The sequence below is a fragment of the Megachile rotundata genome, chromosome 5, assembly GCF_050947335.1.
Source record: "Megachile rotundata isolate GNS110a chromosome 5, iyMegRotu1, whole genome shotgun sequence".
Lineage (NCBI taxonomy): Eukaryota > Metazoa > Arthropoda > Insecta > Hymenoptera > Megachilidae > Megachile > Megachile rotundata.
The window spans coordinates 8,431,461-8,457,257 of NC_134987.1; the positions used below are offsets into that span (position 1 = coordinate 8,431,461).

The 25,797-nt window shown below is 39.5% G+C and overlaps 1 protein-coding gene across 3 annotated transcripts in view; it reads left to right on the forward strand.

Moving 5' to 3' along the window:
• Positions 1-25,797, forward strand: part of LOC100881941 (protein expanded) — a 95,683-nt gene that overhangs the window by 3,649 nt on the left and 66,237 nt on the right. For 2 of the 3 annotated variants that reach the window (XM_012291347.2, XM_076531898.1), the window contains exon 2: positions 20,380-20,431. The exons of the other annotated variant lie outside the window; for it this stretch is intronic. The gene's annotated coding sequence lies outside the window, so the exon portion shown is untranslated. The remainder of the gene's footprint in view (positions 1-20,379; positions 20,432-25,797) is intronic. 3 annotated transcript variants of the gene reach the window in all.

Here is a 25,797-nt window from a genome sequence, read left to right on the forward strand (position 1 = left end):
ATAAAAATATGTATCTACATAAACATAAATAGTAACGAGATCAAAACTGATGAGAACGATAGTCGAGCAAGAAATTCAGGACATTCCAGAAGGAACCAAAATGTTGGATCATCACGTACAGTTTAGGCATACCACAGTGTGCGAGATTAATTATACGATACCAGAACCGTAATGAATGATATCTTGATGATGTCACGATATGTCCTCGTACGTGTTCGTTTGCTCTTTGTTTTCAACGATCTTTTCGGGAGAGTCGAGGGAACGAAAAGGTTGATGAGACGTGCTCGAATGCACGGATCGGTCAACGAAACGGACAAATTTTCGGAAATTCGTCAGACTTAATAATTAATGGCAAATATTGGCATACTGCAAATTTTGGACGCGAATGTCATCGTTCAAACAACGAAGATTCAGTAATATATTTTCGGTAATGATTCTGGAGTTATATTCCCAAGCTCTGTTGGGTTCCGATCAATCAAGCTAATCGTTATTGGAAGAAAAATCGAAGTTTTCCCAAAGGGGCCGCCCGTTTGATTTTTTCGGCTTTTTACGGTTAATAGAATGGCACAGAGGCCGAGTGCACTGACGAAAGCAGCCAAGGATTCCGGAGCTATTTTTCTATTTTTCAGAAAGAATGTGGTCGAAGGCGGATACGCGCAGGTGCTTCTGTTGCCGTCTCTCTCGTTCGTCTTTGCAGGTCGATTCTGTCCGTTTCGTCTCTCTTCCTCTGGTACGGTTCCAGCTGTAAAAATTGTCTACGAAGGTCTAAATATTCGGGGGATACCACGGGGTGATTATAATTCTTGGGCTGAAGTTGGCTGGAACGAAGGAATGCCAAAGGGGCGGCTAAGACAAAGCTCGATCTCCTCCCTCTTCGCCCTTTATCTCTTCAACGTTGAAGATTAGTATCTATAGTCGGACGACAGATGGTGGTCGGTAGCTACACAGTCCAGATTCTATATAAAGTCTGGAACCAGCAGCTTCTTCTTTTTACTCTTCTTTCTTTTTCAATCTTCCTTCCTTTTCTCCGTTCTTCCTCCTCTAACCCACTCTCCTCTCTTCGGACTTTTTTCTTCTCTCTTATTTCACGCTTATAATCGATCTTCGAACGCAACAACACACGGGTCGGATCTGTTGGAACGATCGTAACCGGTACGGCTAGTTCGCGGGTCACGACGCGAAAGTCTACAGGGTGGAGCATCTAAAATGGGCCACCTCAATCATTCCCTCGTTTTTGGCGATAATGAAAAACGGTTACCTGTTAGTTTGTTTAGAGCAAATTAGGGCCTAGGGAATCCTTGGTATGCCGAAGGACGTCCAGGTATAACTAGGGGTGGAAGGGACTAACGTTCGAACGTAGAAAAGCAAATTTTCAATTCTCCGAATTTCCATCTACAAATCCCCAAGCTAAACTTCCAATTCACAAATTAACAAATTTTCAAATATCTCCTAAATTTTTAAGTCACTGAAGCTATTCCATATAAATATCCAAATTCACGAATTTATCAAAAGCGAGTTTCGATGTTTTCTTCCATTTTCTGCATCTCCACAATTTTCCATAATGTTTCCTAGGGGAATGCCCCGAATAAAACGTTGCCTATTTTACACACCCTTTTACGACTCCGTAACGATCGTAGGATATGATCGAGTCCAGGATCGGATGTAAAACGGTCTGTATAGAAGGTTCAACGTGTAACGTAAGATTTACAGATGTCCGCGTGGCTCGACCTGCATAATCCCGGCCGCACGATCCATAATGCATCGATGAGCACCGCCTGCCTGATCACAATTTATAATTTATTGCCAGGTTGCAAAGCATCCACTGCAACTTTTTCTTTGGCCAGCCTTCCAGGGCATCGTTGATTGTTGCTAGAAGTCCGATAGTTAGCAGCTTCTCTCGTGCAGCATGTTGGAATTCCGTTGATTTAAATGGCGCTCAAGGTAACCGCTTCGATTGAATTTACATCCCTGGCTTTTCTTCGTGTCTTGTTTATTTACGCGCCAACATCACGAACGTTGGATTCCTTCGCAACGCTTGTTCACGTGAAAAGCAAGATGCTAGCCATTACTTTTATTTCCGTGTGACAACTGTGGGAATAGTTCAATTTTCTGTCGATACTCTTAAAATCCTAGGTCTTAATAGCTTTTTTCTTTTCATAATTTCTCTTAAAACCAGAACACTTTCACATTTTTAGTCCAAGCGGACATTTTAGAACAAGAACGGACACCTTAAGAATTAAGGAAGTAAATGTTTTATATGTATATACTATTTATTAAGTAGTATACATTTTGATGTAGAAAAGCATTTCAAACACGATTGCTAAGAAAGCTGCCCCGTTTGGAATTTAATATATTCAGATTTATGAGTATATTATAATCCAAGTTTCTGAATATGGAAGTTAGTAAATAAGATTTTTAGTGTAAATTTGTAAATATAAAGCTCGAAGATGTGCAAGTTAAAGCCCTTAAAGTTGGTATGAGAAGGCAAAGTTTTGGGGTCCCATACCAATATTTTAGGATACCCGCATGTAACCCGTGGCGTTTCCCGTTCATATTACCATTTCGCATAAACATCGGGCATGCGAAGAGACACGGAATAAAAAGTAGCACTTTCGTGCAGCGCGAAATAATTGTGTGTACATAGCCCGGGTGAAATAAGTTACGAGAGTTATTCTTTGATAAGGTGATTTCTTAGCGACTCGCGAGGGCATCTCTCAATTTATGTGGTACCATCATTGATATTCCGTCGAGGAGCACGACTCCTCTCGGGTAAACTTAGGGAGAACGTACCATAGAAAGGAATTTATGCGAAGGGCTTGCGGTGTTTCGACCTTCACGGTCACGTTGCAGCCGGACCTCAAACCGCACGAAGGTTATTTCGAACAATTCCACGCCTTGTCTCCGACTCGGAGGACCGGGTCACAGTACCTGGTTCGTCCAAAAAATTCATATAAAAGAATTCATTTTTTTATTTATTCTTCATCTTCGAACTAGTTCTCGTTTTATAAACTATGTGGTTTGGTAAACTTTCCGCAGACACGTCTGTTCAAACTAATGTTAAAACAAGATAAAATAGATCAGTTCTCTTGTTTTTAAATTATATGGTCAAAGTAGCCTTCTTAAGTAATGATAGGAAGACTAATACGGAGTATCTAATTTTCGATTCTTACTGTAGACATCTGTTCAATGAAAGAAACACAACGAAATTAATAGATAGCCAATACACTTTTTGCTTATTCTAGAATTGTAATATAGTCATTTTCAAAGTAGTGCTCCTGACTAATGATAGGATAATAGCATCTGATATGGAGTACGATTTTTAAAGCTCGCTATAGACCTGTTTTTTGTCCAATCAAGTAACATTAAAAGGCAACAAAATTAATAGATAGGTTTTTATTTCTTCTATAATTACAACGTGGTTATCTTCGAAATAGCCCTTCTGGTTAATGACAGGAAAATGACATGTTAATTATATGTTATTATTTCATCTTATTACGTGTTATTACTCCATGTTTGTAATTTTCCATACATGTACAAATTTTAGAAGTACAAATTTCAGTTTGGGAGAAAAATATTGATTTTAGTGTAAAATGTTGATCAAGTGTAACAATTGAAGTTACGAAAGGGTTAAGAAACGTATGCCATCTTAACGAGAATAGAAAGGTTGCCGGTTCGACTTGAAAATCAACAAAGACTTACGCGGTCTCCCTTTCCACGCGATTACAATTTCAGATCGATTCGTACATCAATGAGGGAACATAAATCGCTTTTACCGTAAACAGTGAACAATGGGCTCGGCACGATAAAAATATCCTCGAAGCATCTGCCGAGTGGTCCGTGGCGCGTTGGCATCCTCTCGAAAGGTAGCTGCATACTAGTGATGAGATCCACGTACAGTGACGGGCATGGCGGACTTTTTTTAGGGCGAATTCGAAAAAATTTCGAAATTTTTAGGTTTGTAAAGAATTTGAGAACTTTAAGAAAATTTGAGGACTTCAGAAGTTAGGATTTTGGGACTTTGGGGATTTAGAAAATGGAATAATTTTCGAATTTAGAAGTTTGAGAATTTGGGGGTTTAAAAATGTGAGAGCTAGAAAATGGATGATGTCCCTCCATTTTAAACGAAAAGTGCACCCTATAGAAATATACCCTACATATAGAAATATTTTCCGTGACGAGTGATGTCCGCCGAAATGAGACTAGTTTTGCACTGAACTGGTATTTGCGAGTACATATTGAACTTGATCGCATCTCTACCGCATACACGTCTTTCTCGGTAGAAATGGCAAGGAACGCGAGAACTACTCGTTATGCATCCGAGTAGGTTGGATAGGGGAGGGCCGTACCTTGGATCGGGCCAAAGGAATCGTGGTGGATTCTGTTTCTTCGTTGTGCTCTCGAAGGAGGAGGAAAGAAACCCGCTGGCAAGCCCGATCGTGGCTCGAACGGGTGTGAATGCCCGTACGTGCCAGAAACGAATAATGAAGCCGCGGTACGATCCACGATAAAACCTGATGCCGTTGGAACGCCACTCACGTACGAATCCTTTACCTTGTACCCGATTTGCGAGCGAGCTGGTCAACATTGCCGTGCCTACGAGCCACGTTGCCCCGAGACTCGGAACACGGCTCCCTTTTCTATAACGTCGTGCTACAACGACACGTTCGACTTTCACGCTTCTACACGCTCGATCTATTACAACGGTTTCGCACCGGGAGTCATTCCGAGACGGACATCGGGGAATCCTTCAGGTGACGTGTTTTCTTCATTCACTTTTTATTTTTACCTGTAACTGGAAGACGGAGAAGCAGCTAGGTTTAACGCAATCTGGATAACTATTTGGATTATACAAGTTGGGTTTACAAGTACTAAATGAACCTGATTACTTTGAATATCAAACATTAGAGAATTTGAAGATTTGAAGTTTGAAGTTTCAACATTAGGATTGTGGTACATTTCGGAAATACAGTAGGTCTAAGGATGTTTGAATCTGGAGCTGTTTAGAGACAATGATATGTGAGGATATGTGGATCCAGAGATAGTGTTTGAGGATATTTGAACCTAAACACTCTAAGATCTAGGATGTAGAGAATAGAGATCTATGTTTACAGGGATACAGGAATTTAAGGGTTTCGATACACACGTTTCGCTTTTGCGGCACAGGTATTGAGAACACGGTGAAGGTTTCCAGAACAGGCTAATACACTCGAATCCAATTACGCTGTCGTTAAAGTAACCTTTCACGTACTTCACCATTAGATATGCTTCATAAGGCGTTAAAATAGCGTTCAAATTATCTAACATCAGCTACCAAGATGAACACGATAAAATGGTTGTCGTGTTTAGCGTTTATACGGTTCCTCGCGGCTCCGTCGTAGGATCATATTAAAATATCGAATAAATTTATGACGAGCGACGATCCGTTCCGCTTGCTTTCTCTGCGTCGTGGTTGAAGCTTTCTTCGAAATATCTTTGTCCTTACCAGGAATTCGACCCATCCCGATCAGCTCTCTCGAAGCTAAGTAGTCTTCGAATTCAGTCAACGTAGCCCCGCGACATCCACCCACGTACTAGTCAAAGAAGAAAGAAAAAAGAAGAAGGGAGAAAGGCAGGAAGGAAGGAAGGAATGTGTCTCCCGCTTTTGAAAATTCATTGCTTCTTGCACCGTTTTCCTTGGCGGGGTTATTAACGGCACACTTGAGCGCCCTACGGAGTCACGAGAGTTATACGACGGAATTTATACGTACTTAAACGCGCTATTATCGTCCTTTGCACGAGATCGCGTGGGCGAGTGTGACAGTAACTGCTGGACTTGCGGGAAGATGTAACGCACGCACGGTCCATCCGTGGACTTCTTTCACTTATTTTCTTCGTGTTGCCCACGAAAAACTACTCGGCCGGCGATAAAGCTAACGATTTGAGAAGAGTCGAGGAACTCGGACGCATCAGCGTGATGCTAACGATCCGAGGATAGTTTAAGGCTTCGTTTTTGAACGGCGAGGTATTCAGGTTTTGATAGCGTCCGAGATACTTGAAGAACTGGGAAGACTACACCTGCTCCGTGATGCTTGAATTTACTGGCGCTAGGAATCGAAAGTTTTTTCTATTAACTTCGCTCGACATGGTTTATTTTTCATATTGTGGTTAGATCTTTTAGTTTCATACATTGGTTAAATCTTTCTTTTGCATACTTTGGTTAGATTCATGTGCTTACTAATTATTTACATTCATGTACACATGTTGATGATCTTGAAATATATTATAAAGCCAACGTATTGAATTCTTTGTCTTCCAATGTCCTTTGTCCTTCCTCTTTCATTTTCATCGGTTTAACAGTTTAAGCACCATGTTAGCCCAGTATCACTACCTTTGACCATTTGATCACAGCAAACATTAATTAAGAAATCGGTTACAAAGTGTGGGATTTCGTATGATTAAACGTAACTAGAAATGAAGTTCTCGATGACGTTCGCTATAGAGTTCCATGAAATATTCATGCGTGATATTCGTAGCATCCTCTCGAACGTATCGTGAGTATCGAGAAACTTGGGTAGCCGGTGAAAGTACAGAGAAGGTGCCATTCTACACGCGTACATGTACATTTAAAAATAATAATGCGACATACGGTGTCAATGTACCATTGAAACGATTTTTTTCTCTCTCCTCGGATTTGCATACCTCGTCATACGATATAAACTCTGCAAACTTCGTTCGCCGTCTAGTAAATATTTACTTGTTTCTCGTCACGAACGGATCGTAACGTGACGTAAATAGAACAAAACGGAATCACAAGTCACGGTTTACACTTGACACTGATGGTTATATACTACTTTTCTTTTTTGTATTCCTACGGGGTGTATCATAATATGGTAGCCCGCATTGATATGTATTCACCGATATTTAAATAACCTTTACCCGATATTATCAATGACTATTATTGTGTGGAAATACTGTTTATGATTCTAAATTTTAATACATAGACATGTGTCGAGGATTATAGGAATATGTATATCTAGGAATTTCAGAATGGAGGAATGTGTATAGATCTGGAGATATAGTATATGTATTCAGAGGTATCTGGAGATCTAAAAAATGTGGAGTACTCCATGATATGAAGTAAAAGAGTAGGTATGTTATCCACAGTAAGATCTAAGAATATCTGGCGATAAAATATCTAGAGATCTGAACATATGAGGACATGTAGGGATGTTAATGTATACTTATCGCAGTGGAAATCAATTTTTGAAAGACTTGATGTGATTCAATCTCTGTACTGTTTAGCATAAGATTAGGCAAAATTGAATGATGTCAACTCCTCTTGATGTTGACTCCTCTCTTTAATTTCGCGATAAATTTCATTATTATCAAAACTGAGTTTCAATTGGAGGAATATACATATTCGCGTCGATCGAAGCGAAAGGGTTAATCCAAAGGTGGCAAACGCAGGGTGCAGTATGCACTCGGAATGCAACTCTCAAAGTGGGCTGCTCTTGGCTATCGGCGTGCATCGAGGAACTTGGCTACCTGGTGAAAGTACCTCCACCTTCGTAACGTTCCGCGTGCGTGTATATCGATGCGTGTACAAGAATTGCGCGCACACGTTGATTCCTCTCCGGGTATATACGCGTACAGGTACGAGGTACTGCCAGATAGCGTGGCACGTAGTGTCAATGTACTCCATTGTGTCATCCGTCACGGACTGTGAGATAACGTGTCCCGTAGCGATGGCTTCGATCTGACCTATTGTTCGAAAAATCGAACGATTCCGCTAGTTCGAGGCTGCTCGAACCACGCTGCATTCCGATGCTCGTTCTTGAAACCGTTTATGCCTCCTAATTGAAATTCTGATTGATCTCTTGATACGCTTCGAGTGGGGAAACACGGAGATTGATGAGTTTACTCATCGTGCTTCTCGGAAAATTAAAAAAACCGTTTGTTAAGAAGTACGGTAATGGAAACATCTATTGCGTCAATTGAATATTAAACGAGTTAGCACTCTGTGTTATTACCGATACTAGGAAAATATTATCGAGTTTTTTATTTGCAGTTTCGAGAGATTTGCGATATACAAATGTTGTTAAGAACTTTATTTTAAACTGTGCTGTTATTTTTGCCAATGGAAATTTCAGAGTTTAATTTTACAGAGTAAATAGGACAATATTGTTTCAAATTAAAATAACAGGAAATTAATTACTTTGAATCATGTGGCTATTAGTTGTACATGAGAATCGATTAAACCGATTTATAAATGTAACCTCGGGTATTAATTGTACGTCCAAAGATCCATGAGGATCGGATAAGTCACATTTTGTTCTAAACATCTTTTTCCTTAGCTAACCGATTAATGTGTGCATTTACACCGAGCCAGACGTCTATGGTCTAATTAACACGGTGGTGCAGTATGCTTGAAGGTGTGATTATCTTGCCCCGTCCAACGGCACGATACGCTATATCTATCTAACAATTTATCGGTGTCTACTTAGCACTCGCGCATGTGTGCGCGCACGTGCACGCGAGTGCAACACCCACGCATACAGCCTTTCCCTGGTAATGTACGCGCACACGCGCCACTTATACGCCCGGCGAAGCATAATCGAGCATAACTCCTTTATACTTTACACGACAGCCACACCGCGTCCTGGCCATTACGCGGACTTACACTACCAGTCAAAAGTATTTCACCGTTTCGAATATTTTTCGGTGCTTTGTAAAGTGCCCGTTTGACCCTCTCACGCTGTGAGCGTGTTCGTGATAAAATGTGCTCGTTAGGGATGAAACGTGTTCTCGATGTTGTGGAGTATGTTTGCAGATTTGTCCACTGTGAATTTATTATAATAATTAGAGCTGTCTTTCTTTGAAAATAATATCTAGAGTAATGTATTGTTTTGAGAGGAGCTGAAATAATTACTGAAGTTAACCGCACCGAATCTTTGATTTCGAATGAACGTGCATGTCGTTAAGAATGTGCATGTACTTTTGTAGGGTAGTGTATTCGACGTTCACAAGTATGCGTGCATTACCTTCTCGACTTTAAGTTATCTTCACGCATTCCAGCTTCCTAGGCGTGGATCAAGCTTTATGGCGTCCCCTACGCCTTTTGTTCCATCATTTATCGAAGGCAACCTCGCCCCATACCTTATTGGCGCTATTGCTTGGTAATTAGCGTTCCTTACGCGTTAAGGGAATACATCTATCCTTTTGTTTATACAGTCTCGGGTTTGACCGTCGTTGATTAACTTGTTCGTGGGATGTAATGGATGTTTACACTGCGCTACCACTTATAAGAATATTCCGTGGATGTTTACACAACCATTTCACGACGCTTCTGTAGCTTCGATTCTTTTATTGCTATTGGTAAATACTAACACTAATAATAGTAAAAATCGATAGTGCAACCGTTTAGCGAGATCGTTCTCGGTTGCCTATCGTGCTGCTTCTTTATGGATTTTATTTTCGGTTAGTAGCTTTTAACTTTACCGGAATGTCGATAAGGCTTTGGAATGTTAATGGCTTAGTAAAACATCATGATGTAGAGCAGTGACTTACGAGTTGAGTGCTGTAGTGTGTACTAACGAGTTCTGTTTCTTCATTCGGATTTCAAACTTTGAACTTTCTAAATATTTTAATTTCTACATTTTTATGAATGTACGAATTTGGGGAAAGGATTTAAGAACGTACTCATTTGCTCATCTATGAATGTGAATACATAGGAATTTAGATATCTAGAGATGAATCTATGGATATAGCACAACATGGTAATATCGAGGTATCTAAAAAATGTCTATAAAGAAAAACCTAAGAATAACTATGAATCTAGATGTCTCGAAAGCTATGCATATCTAAAAATATCTGAACACCTAGAGATATGGGTGCACGTGTATATAGAATAACTCAGAATACCTATGAGTACAGGAAATTCTGAAGTGTCCAAATTCAAGAGAGCAGGGAACGCCTGCGGCGATATCCGGAGGGTAGTACACGACCTTTAGGGTCTCGTAGGAATTTTCGGCGGTCCGGGTCAGATTGACCTGCGTGCCTGTGGCTTCGGCCGGCGTCGCGCTGTCGTCTGGCTCATTTTTTTTGTTCATGCCCTCGCATCTCTGTTATTAAACTCGAATGGCACGAACGTCGTTATACACGTTAACCGTATGGCTGCCGTATCCGGGAACTATCAAACTAACGACGCCTCGCCCGGGGCCGTGCGGCCCAAAAATAGTCGGATGGACCCGCCGTATAATTACGATCCCCAGGATGTAGCCCTGCCGCGGCGATTTAATTCGACTCTCTTCTGTTCTCCTCTCGACGCCCGCGAGACGCCAATCGACGCACGTCCATGCAACCACGAAATTCCAAGGATTCGTTTAGATCGGTAATTTCAACTTTGCTCGCTCCGATCATTTGGCCAGGCTGCTTCTTTGAAGCCCCCTACGAAAAAGTTACCTTAATAGGGCACAGGGTTGATTCCATGGTTTTTGTAGTTATTTCGTATCGGATTGACGTCACCGCGATCAAAAAGGATAATTCACTTGTTCTCCACTATCTTCGTGAACTTCGTCAAGTACTTTGAGCATGAACTTATAGGGACTCATAGAAAGCACATAACAAATTAGGTACATATGTCTCCTTTAGCACATATGTTCTCCCTTTTATAACATAGATTTTCTGCTGCATTATTGCAACGTTTATGTCATATCGATGTCATGTTCTTCGTAACTTCCATATATGATACATTAGAAGAAAAGCTTCATTCCTTCTATTCGCGTAATCTGGGGCCGAACTTGTATCTCTTAAGTCTACAGATGTAAAATAGCAGTCATATCGGAGTAAAATTAGATATCTCAGTGAAACGCACAAAATACTTGTAATACCATTATATACCTTCACGTCCAACATCGATAATTGATCAATAAATATCGACAAACACATAAGCAAAAATGTCCTGTACAAAGACATCAAGTCGGGAGATATGTCGAGCAAAGGATCGAGTTAACGGACATATAATAAGATCTTATCGCTTCATTACAATTTCCTTGGAAACTGTCCGGTAAACGTTTCCCGAGTGAAACATAAATTCGAACGACCGTTCATGTCAGGCCTTTAATATCCGCGGTATCGCAGGATCCGAGTAATTAAGACGCACTTACGCTGTGTTCGTTAATTTTGCTATTAGATGTGCGTTACGCCGAGTAACTGAGGTATTGCATCTTCGGAATGCGTGTATCTAGACGCGTTATGTTAATTGCAACGATAAAATTCGTATTCCCGCGAAAGCTCTAGGAGAGTAGTTTGATACGCGAATACGTCGTGCAGGCCTTTAACGATGAATGGCTACCATCTGCTTTGAAACGTACGAGCCCGAGGTGCATTAGGCTCGGAGTATACCTGCAGGTCGATGTGGATTATCGCCGGTGTAGATTATGCCAGTCCATTTATGCTTGCTAAAGTTAACTCGTCGCCGTACTAAATTCCCGATGACGCGGCCGATGTTGTTCGTTATATGGCTTATTGTTGCATACCTTTTAGAGGAAAATGGATGAAGTAACTTGCTTTCACACTTTTGTGTTTCGGTATCACGTATTCACGTGGTTCACCGCTCCATTGGGAATGCGATGTATGGAATGCCTGCATGCGTTGCCTGCAAACGAACCGCTGATTTGTTGCTGGTATTTACTATTCCCTTTAAATCAACGAATACTTATGGCTTTTACAGACGCGAGTTGTGACACGAGATAGTGATGGATAATTAGGATCACGAGACTGTTGGTTATCTGCGTTCAATTTCTGTAGTTTTATTTCTGTGAAATTGTAATTTGTGAATTAAAAGACCTTCCGGAAATTCACAAAGAGGTATTGACTTATTCAGAAAAGAGTTATTAATAAAAATTGAGGATATTTATTTAAGCGAAATTTAGAACGGCCCCGCATAAATTTCAAGAATTATGAATCATTCTGTTGAATGAACCGTTTCGTATTCTCCTACAATAACATTTTCCTACCGTTATACGCAAGTGGAACAGCTTCTTGAATATAAACGAGTCGTCCGTCGATCGTTTTTCTGGTATCTCGGATACGTCCGTGTGGCAAATGGCTCGATTGGTACACAAAATTCTTCGGAAACTGCTCTTACATAATGTCTTATGTACTTCTGTGGCGTGATCGAACCGAATGGTCCGCTACGGTATGGAATGGAATGGAATTGCTTGGAATGAGGCCACTCACTCTCGGCTCTGTGCTATTCGATCAGTTTGTGCCGCTAGGAAAGGACTCGTAAATGTCCCTAAAAAAAGTGCACTCTCTACCATTTGGTTAACCGTGCAATTTGGATACCTGTGTTCCAGTCACTGGAATACTTGCTATGCTCAACTTCTCGTGGTTACGAGCGAGTCCGTATTATTAAATGCTGGATACGTAAACGTTTTGCATGATTCATGAGAATGTACGTTCTAGTTATTGTATTAAATGATAGTGCAGTGTTGTTTCTCGGATAACAAACTTCTGTTACAACATTCTTTCATTGAACGAGTAAAATATTCAGAAAAAACTTCTTTCAAATTTTATAACTTTTCCGTATTCGTTATCTGTTATAAGTGTCATGATAAATTTTTTAACTGAACTTATCGGAATCAATGAATCGGAACACGCAATCGTTCGAATTGATCGTGTCAATTATTTAGGTATGTGTCTATGATACAAATAGATTCTGCACGGATCTTAATAATTAATCTCTCCGGCCGCTGCGTTACTACAACTTTATCGGTGACTATCTGACGCGCTTTTTGAACTATTTCCCAACAACCAGTCCCGTAGGAGTTGAATGAAACAGGAGTTACGGCGAGGCGAGGTATAACGTTGCTCGTGTTTGTAAATAGAGAGAAGGAAACGCACATACACACGCGCTTGTTATGTCGCAATGATAAATCAGCGTTTTCTGCATTACGGTGCATCGCGGGCAGAGAATGCACCCCTATGCACGGACAGCAAGGTGTACACATTCAAACAGTATACAGATTGTCTCAAAAAGGATATACGCTATTAGGGATCAATCTAAACTTTAAGTTAGGTTATTGTGGTAAGGTTAGGTTAGACCAATATTATTTTGTTAAGGTTAGGTTTAATTAACGTTATTGTCTTAACGTTAGGTTAAGACATTTACTTAAGGTTAGGTGATGTTAACGTTATTGTATTAAGGTTAGGTTATATTAACGTTATTATCTTCATGTTAGATTGGGTCAACGACATTCACTTAGGGTTAGGTAATAATAATGTTATTGTATTAAGGTTAGGTCATATTAAAGTTACTGTACTAAAGTTAGGTCATATTAACGTTATTGTCTTAATATTAGGTTAGGTCAACGACATTCACGTAGGGTTAGGTAATATTAACGTTATTGTATTAAGGTTAGGTCATATTAAAGTTATTGTATTAAGGTTAGGTTACATTAACGTTATTGTGTTAAGGTTAGGTCAGATTAACATAACTGGATCAAAGTTAGGTAAGGTTAAGGTTATTGTGTTTATGTTAGATTGAGACAGGATTAGTAAATCAGATTATTCTTATCAAATGATTTTTTCATGTCCATCTTCTGGAAGACATTCCCATACACGTACAATAAGCTCCTAGATATTTCAGCGATAGCAAGTGTACATAATCTTTTGAGGACCGCTGTATACGTACATACGTAACTGGTTACCGAGTGTGACACGATGAATCGTGCGTGTAAGCACGAAGGCCTACTTGAATCTATACGATGACGGTAAATGTCGCGCCGTTAGAGAATCGCGATGCTTATGAATGCGCGCGAACAACGTAAAGTTCGGAATCTACTAAGCGAGTGGTGAACGGTGGTATCCAACAAATTGACGAACAAAATGAACCATACGTTTGACGCTGATTTATCGTGCCATTGTGCGAACGTCGAAGCGTCGAACGTTGCATGACGTCGTAACTTATTCCATCGGGAACGAAGATGTCCAGGGCGTGCGCGTTGATCCTTGAATTATAAGCAGGAAGCGGTAAAAAAAAGTAACACGAGGAAGATTATACATACGTACGTCGAATGTCTCGCGTGAGTAAAATGGATAAGGATAAGAGGCGACAGAAGAGTTTCGTTGTTTCAATAGGTTTCTATTCACTGGACTATTTTTATAGTACAGATTTTTATTAAATTTTTAATGAGACTCTTTGAACTCTTTTGGAATCTTTAGGTAATTTGCACGTGGTGGTTTGGGCATTTCGGAATTTTAGACTTTTCGACATTAGAATATTAAGTTTTGGGACTTTGGGACTATTTTGAAACTTCAGAAGTTTGGGTTTGTGGTGTTTGGGAGTTTAAAATTTCAAACTTCCAATCTTGGGTTACAAGGACTTGGGACCTCGACTTTAGGGTTTCAAGTTTGAAATTTTAAGTTTATTAAAATATCGACATTTTCAAACTTAGGTATTTAAAATTATGGATCGTTCATTCGAAATGAACCGTAATAGACATTTCTATAGATACCAAGAACCTGTCCGTAAGCGATGTATACGTGTTGTTAAGCACATTTATGCCTCCATTTATCAACGGTATCACTTATGTACATTATACCAAAGTATATGACTATCATTTAATAGATTCTCTATTTCACTCGTAAAGCCTTGGTATTTCCCGAGGGTTGGCTTTTTCGTTTCTTAAAACTCATACCATTTTGAAGAATAACTCGCGCAGCGATATATAGCTCACGTTATTACGATGTTTATTATGATTTCTAACGATAAAATACATCTACCGACAGATCGTTTAATTATCATATATGGTAAAGAGAGTTAAATATAGTAATGCAGTCAGGTGTAGTAGGATCGCACGCAAACGAACACGACTCTCGGAATGTAATTAAGCGCGATACACGTTGGATTCGATGTGTCAAGTTCAGAGTAATTTATCGGAGAAAAACGTGACTCTTTCGGTTTCTTTGGCCGAGCGTAAAACACGATTGCAGGGGACCCATTACTTAATATGGCTCGTAATTTGCGATTTAAAATTCTTCGCCACCATACGACATATTACAAATACCAATAAATACGTGTTTCGGATTGCGTCATGAGTTTCGATCGATGTAAAAGAAAGAGAAGAAGAAGCAAAAAAAAGGAGGAGGAAGTATCCGAGAGCTGCCGCAGGTGATCGTCGTATCGAACACCAGAGAAATTGCGTAATCAACGAGTTTTCATTCTACCGTCTCGAATATTTTTCTACGAACGATAGCAATCGCGCGTTTTACTTCCAGTTTGATTACGTCGATCGAAAATATGTCCGGCATGTTGCGTGCTTAGATACGACTGATAGCGCCGTAGCGATTTCGAGTATTCCGATTGGATCTTTTTCTCCTTTTATTTGTTTAGACAGTTTTAATCGCATGCAAATATATTTGTTATTACTAGATACTATGTGTGGTATTCGCTTACGTGAGGGTGCAATGTAACTGCGTTTTCAAGTTTGCATATTTTTGGACTTCTTGAATAAAGATTTTTAAATAATTTAAATTCCTACAATTTTCAAATGTTTCCCTAAATCTTCAAACCCTACACTTTCAAACTCAAAAATCAATAACTTCGAAAACTAGCGACTTATGCGACTCTCTCGTTATATGACCCTTTTCCCACATTACCCACTGCATTTCATCCAAACAATAAAAAATTAAATCTCGTCATAAAACATCATATACCTTCCTAAATTAGCGTACGTAGATTTGATTCATTAAAAAAGATATGTGTTATAAGTACACGAAAGAAGATAATATAGTGTTTCCGTATGTATCTATTATATTCACAAAGCGTACAAAAAGTGTGGTGGCTTAAGGTCCAGAAAATCGTCCAAATAGTCGATTAAACTTCCAAGCAACTCAGAAGGGTTTTCGAAGGAAGGTTAAGGCATATCGCAGGAGTGGGAGATGAAAGGGTTGCGTAGTGCGGAAGCTTGCCATTATATTCACATTATAATCCCATCAGGGGACTCCTCTGCCTAACTGGACAGCTACGAATAATACGACGTACACGCCTCTACCTTCCATTCGACGTTTATTCCATAGACTTTACGATAGCTTTTCTTTATCCCATTGCCTTCCATCCCTTACGATCTCGGTTATTAATTTTATATTTTCGATTCTCACAATGGAATGTGCATAATAGGCACTGAAAGACGCCGTTTAAACTCTTGAATTTTTCATCTACCACTGTAAGGATTCGAGTTAATTGCATTCTGTTTAGTTCTATACTGCTTTTGAATGGAGATTAATTTCGAAGCAAGTGTAAAATATTTAACGATATCTTAAAAAAATTGTCTGCATATACCTTCCTTTGGTTAAGTATCCTATACTAGTATTAACGTATTATGTTGAACAGTAAAAATATAATATAGGTTAGAACAAATTTTGTACTCCTTTAAACATTACATGGTATCCGAAAATGTTTGCAATATTATATCTCTTCGAATAAAATCGGAAACATTTATGATCATAAAAGAACGTAACATTGAAAAATTGTAAACGATGGTGCAACGAAAAGCGAAGTCAAAGATAATCGGAAAGAAAATATTTGCCGAACACACCCTGTTACATAGCGCGTGATCTACTCGAGTATATAAAGCGGTCGCGTAACAATTCCGCTTAAACGAGACGCGTGTATCGCGTGAAAATCCTTGCGGGCATCGAAATTCCACGCCCCTTATCTGATCCGAAATCACGTACAATCAAGAGTAAAGGGTAGGCCGCGTAACCATCCGTTTCTCTTGTCATCGTGACTCTGTCGGCGCGAAGCCGTCGTGGCCGGCAAAGTGGTGAAAGCCAGGACGACGATAACCTACTCCAGTGCGGCTGCCAGTTGCAGCTGCCTGCTCGCAAAACGAGGAATCCCAGTTACGCGCGTACCAACGAACAGCGCCGCCGCTTTGAGCTTCTATACAGCCATTGGCGTAACTTGCTACCAACTTATTTCCATCCCTTAAACCACTGACAGCTACAATTTTTTAATTTTTCAAGGTTGCACATTTCTGGACTTATATGTATAGCGTTATACATTCTGGTAAGGTAACACGTGGCAATACAATGCGTGATGATATAATGCGTAAAAATTTATAACATGTGGTAATGTAACGCGTAGCGATATAATATGTTGTGGTCTGTAATATGTGGCAGTACGACGCATGGTGGAGCAATGCGTGGTAATTTATAACTTGTGGCAATATAACGCGTAGTGATACAATACGTGATCTGCAACATGCGGCAATACAACGCGTGACAATATGACATATGGCAATCTACAACGCGTAGTAATAGAACGTATGATACCATGTGATCACATAGCGGTCCACCGTGTAGCTATGTCTGGCGATTTGATGCGTGGCGATATAAGAGAGTGTTCTCAGAGAAAAATACTAGTTACGCCAATGTATATAGCGTATATAGAATGCTCGAGTCGAGATAGCAGCGTGTGTGCACGGTGGTTTACTTCCGCTGCAGGCACGCGGTTCAGCCGAGCGCACAGCCTCGAAGCAACAGGACGAAGAACGAGAAGGGAAGACGGTAAAGAAGAAGAGATACAGCAGAAGGACTCGAAGCAAATAAAATGAAAAACAGGTACAAAAGAGAAGCTAACGATGAACACAAAAGAGAAAATGCAAAAGAGAAAATGAAACAAATGAAGGTGATAGAGAAGTGGAGGGTGATTATAAGTAGACTTGTCTCTTAACCTGTTCGCTTCCCATTATGTTTTTATAAACGACAGTTAAGTGGTTATAAATAATCGGCAGTTTTATGTTAAGAACGGTAAGGAAAGATTTATATAGTTGTTTTAGATAAATGTAAAGTTTCAGATTAATTCAATACTGAGGTGATTTTATATGAAATTAGACTTCAGGTGCTTTGAAGTCAATCCTTGCTCTGTTTGGCAACCGGTACAGTCTAAATATTAATGAAATGTTTATGCAAGCATTTTCATTGAGCTCTGATAAGAGTTTTATGGTACTTTTATGTTGGTCATTCCACGTCTTTAAATTATTCATTTGATATCTCAAAATCTATGACGCTCTAAGATCTTCAACACCTGTCATTAGCCACCAGCAATTTTATACTGAAAATATTAACGAAGTATCTTGTGTCCTCTGAATTTTAAGCTTCACATCGACATGTCATAAATGTTACTTTGTGGTAGTTTTATATCATCAAAGTGGGTCTGACTTCACTCCTAAAATCGGCAACGAATAAGTTGCAAAAATGGAGATACACTAATCAAGTCAAACTTCTAGTTGCGACCCCCTTCCCGATTGAAATTTCATAACAAATCTCGTAAAGCATCAAATAAGCTACGTAGTTAACACGGAACGTGTCAATTGCTTTCCCGCTGGGCGTCCCGACGAAAATGTGTCCAGTGTCCGGATAAAGCGGAGAGTGATTAAAGCGGAAACGGATAAGAGTGAGTCTACTGTATGACGAAGGGAAAGCAGACGAAGAGTAGGCGAGAAGGATGATGCAGACGCAACTCTTCTCGCAACAACCCTCTTCTTACTACGTTTCTGCTTCCTTCTCTTTTTATAAGGACGCGTCTCTCTCGCTTCCACGTTCTACTTCGTCTTCCTCTTTCTTTCCATCTTGCTCGAGAGTTCGTTCTCTTCGTCTGGCACAGAAAAAGCTCGTTCCTCGCCTCTCTGTTCCTCTCCTGTTCTGTTCGGCCAATTCCTCGTATTATACCAGGTTGCGGCGTGGAATGCGGGCGTCCTTCGTTCGCTTGGAGCAGCGTCCAACCGATGAGCCCCGCTAGCGTTATCCTTCGCCGGTCCTTCGCATGCGCTCCTTAGGGCTCGGTAAAATTAACCTGGAATACTCGGCCGAGACGCCCGCTTCTTCTCTCTTTCTTTCTCCTTCTCTCTCTCTCTTTTCCTCTCTCTGTTTCAGATTCGTTAAACTCGCTCGGCGCGACGCGACGCGACGCGCTTCTCCGCTTCAGGATGGTGTGCAACGCGCGCGTAAAGGTAGGAACACATTAATATCGCGTCACGTGAAATTACGTGATTCCACATTGTTGCGACGAGACTATCATAAATTGCTACCCGAATACAATCGCGCATTGTTTGTGATAGCGCGTGATTTCGCGTGACACTATGCCTATGTGTTTTTACCTTCGCGGCGGAGACATTAATATCGTGACACGCGAAATTACATGGCTCTACATTGTTACAACCAGATTATCATAAATTGCCAGCCGAATATCGGAATGTACATGTTGTTTGTGACATCACGCGATTTCACGTGACACGGTGTTTTTACCTCCGAGGTAGGATCACATTAATATCGCGTCACGCGAAATTACGTGGTTCTACATTGTTACAACGAGGCTGTCGTAAATTGTGATCCGAATTTAATCGATCGGAATGTACATATGTGTTGCTTGTGGTAGCACGTGATTTCGTGTGACACGCTACCGATGTGTTTTTATTTTCAAGATAGAGATGCTTTTACACCAGGTCACGCGAAATTGCGTGATTCTACATTGTTACAATGTGGCTATCGTAAATTGTGACCTGAATTCAACCGAACGGAACATACATTCGTGTGTCTTGTGATAGCACGTGATTTCGCGTGACACGGTGGCAATATGCTCTTATCTCGAAGGTACACATTAATATCGTGTAGCGTGAAATTATGTTGTTCTACATTGTTGCAACAATGCTAAATTGTGATCCGATTTTAAGTTAGCATTGGTATATGCACATGTGTGAGAGCATGTGATTTCGTATAACATATCAATATCTTATCAGCTTCAGGGGAGGGATACTTTGACATCAGTCATGTGAAATCATGTGTCTGAGAGAATTCATCAATGTAATCAAAATATCGATCAAATGTTTATGTACTTTCATATAAGTCACACGTGTCTAAGTTCATACATATTCACACAAGTCATATCTAAGTTCATATACTTTCATGTACATCATGTCTATTTAAGTTTATATAATTATACTGTATAAAACTGCAAGTTTATACGTCACAAAAGAAACCTTCTCTTTCCATAATTAAAGATGGTTGTCCGAGGTCATCAGTGACCCATACGGTATCGACCGCGTTAATAACCATGTACGGAACACTGTTTTTGCCTAACGTGCAGCAGTGTGCCATTCTTAAAAATGTTCCCGGTAGATTACTGCGGGGGAATTCAATGTTGCGGAAAACAACATACAATTTCGTGTTTTGGACCGTAGCGGTTTGAACTATCTGAACATGTTGGTCAGCGTTCATCGCATCTGAATGCGATACTTTTTGCGTATCCGGACTTTACCTTCGATTCCTGTTATCCGGATAGAATCGAACCCGTGCAGGTGGAACACTATCATCCGAAGCTTATTTGTGTTGCAGGTGCACCTGTGCGAAGCCGGAGGCGGAGGATTCGGAGAACGGGAGAATCTAGGTAAGATTACACGAGCGAATTTACGTATAGAAATTTGAAAAAAGATTAACACTGAAATTACGGACGATGGACGTACTTATGCAGGCTTACCACATCCGTCAATTTTGTAGACATTATTTAGGGTAGCTGAAATTTATTCGATGCTATAAAATTGAAGCATGCTGACGTTACTTATGGGAGTCTGATCAGTTGAGATTTCAAGCTTTTAGATATACAAATTTGGAAATTTTTTAATTAAAATATTTATGAATGTAGAAACAAAGTTGTCCACCCTGGTCAACCCAGTAAATATACAAAATAATTATGAATTAAAACAAACAAATTATACTGCTTATTTATAAATGATCATACAGAAACTAATAGTGAATATGATTTGTTTGCGACGCGAATATATCGGCAAGAAAAAAGAAGCGAAAGGATTAAACGCTACTTAAGGCCCGAGTGTATTAAAAGATTATGTAATTTGTATTAACACATGTTACACCGATTACGCAAAGACTTACGTCACGCCACAATAAAAAGTATCCTAATTCTAATGTTGAGGAGAAGGTCAAGTTTGAACAGCGAAGGTGGCGCCTGGAAGTTGTTTCATAAGACGCGAGTTTTATTTGAAATTTTCTTTTTGTAAGACCTGTTGCTTCGTTTTTATGGCATCGGGCGATACCTGTTAACCCTTCGATTCAAGTGTACCTTTCTTCACCAGTTTTCGACGTCATTCGCTGGGAATCTATAATTTCATTTACAATCAAAACTTCAAATGTCAAAGTTTGCAGTCGTGTATGTACCGGGTATTTGTCAGGTATAATCAACAGAAAATTTTCGATTTGCAAGAAGGTTATTCGAAACCTGTTTAATTCCAACAGGTAACCGCTATGGAAATTCATGAATCACCCGTACAAATTTTTCATTCTTAATTCCACGATACCTTTCATTCGAAATTGGTCCAGCTGAAAATAAATCTAATCCAGCAGCAAATTGGATTCACGGATGAATGATATTCACGTATTTAGTCTCGTTAAAAAGAATCAATCGCCGAAAGAAAAAAGGAATTCATTAATAATTAACATAAAGTTACGTCACGTGTACTATGAACGAAACGCATTTATTTTCGAGCGAACAGGTTTTATCCGTATCGAGAATGTTGTATCGACCACTTGAATAATTGAAACGTATGAATCATATCCGCCCGTACGGATTCAGATCAACGAACCAGCATCGTTCTTCGTTGATCGGGAAAACCGTAGACGAAGACATTTCTTGTTTCGCGTGATCGTTCCATATCGATTGATCGATGGTATCTGTAATGAGACCAAGGGAACATCGGTCCGATCCCATCAATGTTGAACGGGTCGTTTTTGCACGAACGATAAATAACGATACCTTTTAATTTTATAATCTTTTTGAACCAACATACATTTGTCACATTCTATTTTGTCGAGGATGACGATTGGTTCTAGGGAATATTTGGGGATTTGGGGAGTTGGAGATTTGGGGGACTTGAGAATTTGAGGAATTGGGGATTAAGGAGAGGAGGGATTTTGAGGATTTAGGGATTTAGAAGAGGAGAGATTTGGGGGTTTGGGCGTTTAGGGATTCGGGGATTTAGAATTGTAGGAATTTGAAGATTTGGGGATTTAGGGATTCGGGGATTTAGAAGTGGAGGAATTTGACGAGTTGGGAAATTAGAATAGGTGCAATTTGAGGATTTGGAGATTTGGGGATTCGGGATTTAGAAGTGGAGGAATTTGACGAGTTGGGGAATTAGAATAGGTGGAATTTGAGGATTTGGGGATTTGGGGATTCGGAATTTAGAAGTGGAGGAATTTATCGAGTTGGGGAATTAGAATTGGAGGAATTTGAAGATTTGGGGATTTGGGGATTCGGGGATTTAGAAGTGGAGGAAATTGACGAGTTAGGGAATTAGAATTGGAGGAATTTGAAGATTTGGGGATTTGGGGATTTGGGGATTTAGAAGTGGAGGAATTTGATGAGTTGAAAAATTAGAATTGGAGGAATTTGAAGATTTGAGGATTTGGGGATTCGGGGATTTAGAAATGGAGGAATTTGACGAGTTAGGGAATTAGAATAGGTGGAATTTGAGGATTTGGGGATTTAGAGATGGTGGAGTCTGAAAATTTAGGGATTTAGAAATTTGTGAATTTAAGAGTTTGGATTCACGGAGTAATAAGCATACAAGTATCAAATGATTAAAAAGTTTAAAAAATTGAAATTTTATAATCCAACAAATTTTTAAAGCACTCACGATATGTGAACCAGTATCACCAAGATAGTACGACAATCTACACCCAACTGCTAACTTACCAGAAACAAGAAAGTATCAGAAAGTACTTAAGAACTATACTAGCCAGGAAGACCAGTTTCTCCGACCAGTTCATTATCCTCTTTATCGAATATGATCGGAAATAATAATTTCCATGGTAGAATTGAAAATTCGATTCTCACTCTTTTCACCATTGTTGATCGTGTAACCCAAGATTCCCAAGTAATGTGTTTTCGTGGCTTTGTACGTTGAACTTCGTGTTTCTCTTATGGTCATTATCATCGATTGAATCGGACATTACGGATAACCATGGGAACATTTCTATGCATCGTTCCGTGCATATTCATGAATCTTTCATAACGTAGCCTGCTTTGTGTAGTAATTACGATGGCTTGATTTACTCGGTTATCCCATTGTTACGGTAATGACGTGTAATAAGCACGGTTATTAAGCGTTTATTAATCGTACGAAGACAATAAGTGATCGTTAACGTATGTACATTGATTTTTCCGATAATATCGAGGTTAGGTTATTTTTCAGGTAATTAGGAGGGTATCAACATGGGACAAAATAGCTAGGTAATTTATTAGTACACACAAGTTGGGGTACGGTGCTCGTGTTTGTGCAATATAATTAGAGGAAGTATCCACAGAGGGTATATATTTCAGTTTCTGATTTGGGAAAGAAAGTTCAAACTTACATGTAACTTCCAACACTTCCACATGTGATTCGTGATTTTTAACATCATCAGACCTTGAGAAATATTTGTAAATTTAAAAATCTCTAAGATAGTAACTTTCAAAAGAGTTAAATGAATAAGGGTACTTATGAAGTCCATAACGAAAGATACAAAGGATCAATTTCCGACTAAAATCTTTCAATCGTCTGCATTGTAATTTCTCTCCTCTCACCGAATGAAATTCATAGTTGCAATCTTCAATTAAGCTGTCGTTAGCAGGCAACGTTAACAGACACCTCCGGTCAGAATAGCAAAGCGTTAAATTCTTCTCTTTCTGAACTTTATTAAGAAAACCTTGAAGTCATAAAGGGAGAGAAAAAAAAGAGAAATACCACATTATATTCTGTAGAAACCTTCGCGAGCAAGAGGTTCGTTGGCGCGTACAGGCTCGAGCTGTCTCGTCCTCGACGAAAAATACTGTTCAGCATAAATTTCACAAGGAATGGTATGCATCTCCTCGGTTCAGTGCATTCGAGCAAAAGAAAATACACTGACGGCGTGAACGTATCCTGTGCGTGCACTAACACGCCCGCGAGCTTACGCTCTCTCAGCGTGAATGAGCGAGTACGATGTTTATTATAATGGCGTTATGTGCATTATACCGAGTTGCTCGTTAGGCACGTATGCACGGTATGAGGAAACGGAACGGCTGCTCCCCATGGAAACTATGTACAACTCTGGTTAGGTCGAAAAAAATATATGGTGGTTGCATTGGCGTAAGGGCTTGGGGTGAATTTACGTGGATTATGGGGCAAGCTACGACTTAACGTTTGGTAGGTAGATCATGTGATAGGTAGATCATGGGGTGAATCAGGAGGACTTAGAGGGATTTTCAAAGTTTACAATTTATAGATTTGTGAGTGGTGGTGTTTGGATGTTTAGGGATTTGATACCTTGGAATGTGAAGAGGTAGGATATTTTGAAATTGAATGTTTGGAATTTGGGGATTTGGAAGGTTGATAAGTTGGGGATTTGGGAAGTTGGAAGTTTAAGCATTTGGAAGGTTGATAACTTAAGGATTTGGGAATTTGGAAGTTTAGGCATTTGGAAGGTTGATGACTTGGGGATTTGGGAATTTGGAAGTTTAGGCATTTGGAAGGTTGATGACTTAAGGATTTGGGAATTTGGAAGTTTAGGCATTTGGAAAGTTGATGACTTGGGGATTTGGGAATTTGGAAGTCCAGGCATTTCGAAGCTTGAAATTTGGAGCATTGGCAACTTAGTGATTCGATAATTTGGTCATTTAGACGCTTGCTCATTTGGACATTTGGTCATTTGGTCATTTGGTCATTTGATCATTTGACCACTTGATAATTTGACCATTTGGTCATTTGATTATTTTGACATGTAGTCATTTGATAATTTAACCATTTGATGATGTGTCCATTTGATTATTTCAACATCTGACAATGTGTCCATTTGATCATTTCAACATTTGATCACTTGACCATTTTGTTATTTGTCTAACTGGCCACCTGACCACATTGTCATTTTGTCATTTATTCAGTTATTCACTCGATCATTTGAGAATATGAAAGATTTGAAAATAGTCGGCTACCAAAAATCTAGCTACGCCAATGAGTATATACCTACACCATTTACCCCATACCCTATGGTGTACTTCCATGCGTAGAATGTGTTGGTCAAGTACAATGTTCCCCTGTTACGACCGGAATACCGGCGGTATAATTAAGAAATTTATCTTGGTAAGTCAAGAGACGGAAAATAAAAGGCTAAAACATAAATGCACGATCGGCAACTTGCAATTAGCACTAGAATTAACACCGAATCTACATATATCTACTGTCATCTTTACCGCGTTGGTTTAACAATTTTATTTCTCGAGATCTTCAGGTCCTTTCCAAACATAAACAATAAAAACCTGTGTATTCTGATTATTTTCTATGATTTAAATCAATCTATAATTTATAACATAAGATGTGTGTTCTATATAGGATCATGTGTTCTACATCTTGCATATTAACAATGTATTTAAGGAATGTGTAAAAATCATCTTCGACTCCTGATCTTGAATTGCAGACATTTCTAAGACGTTTTCCTCAAAATATCAACTTTTGTCCAGACGAAGAATTATATAAATTAATTTTTTTTTTAATTTAAAAATAACTCAAACGTTCATAAGCCTTGAAGATCAAAATCGAACAATGGGACTCGATTAGAAACTTTATCATAGATCTTTTCTTCCTCCATATTTTTTTTTATTTTCTCAGTCTAAAGCAAGGAAGACGATTACACGGAAAAATGTCTCGTTTACGTCGAGTATTAAATATCCCCCTCATTGTGTTATGAGCGAAAAGCAATGAGGTAGCTTTGCCTTTTCCTCCG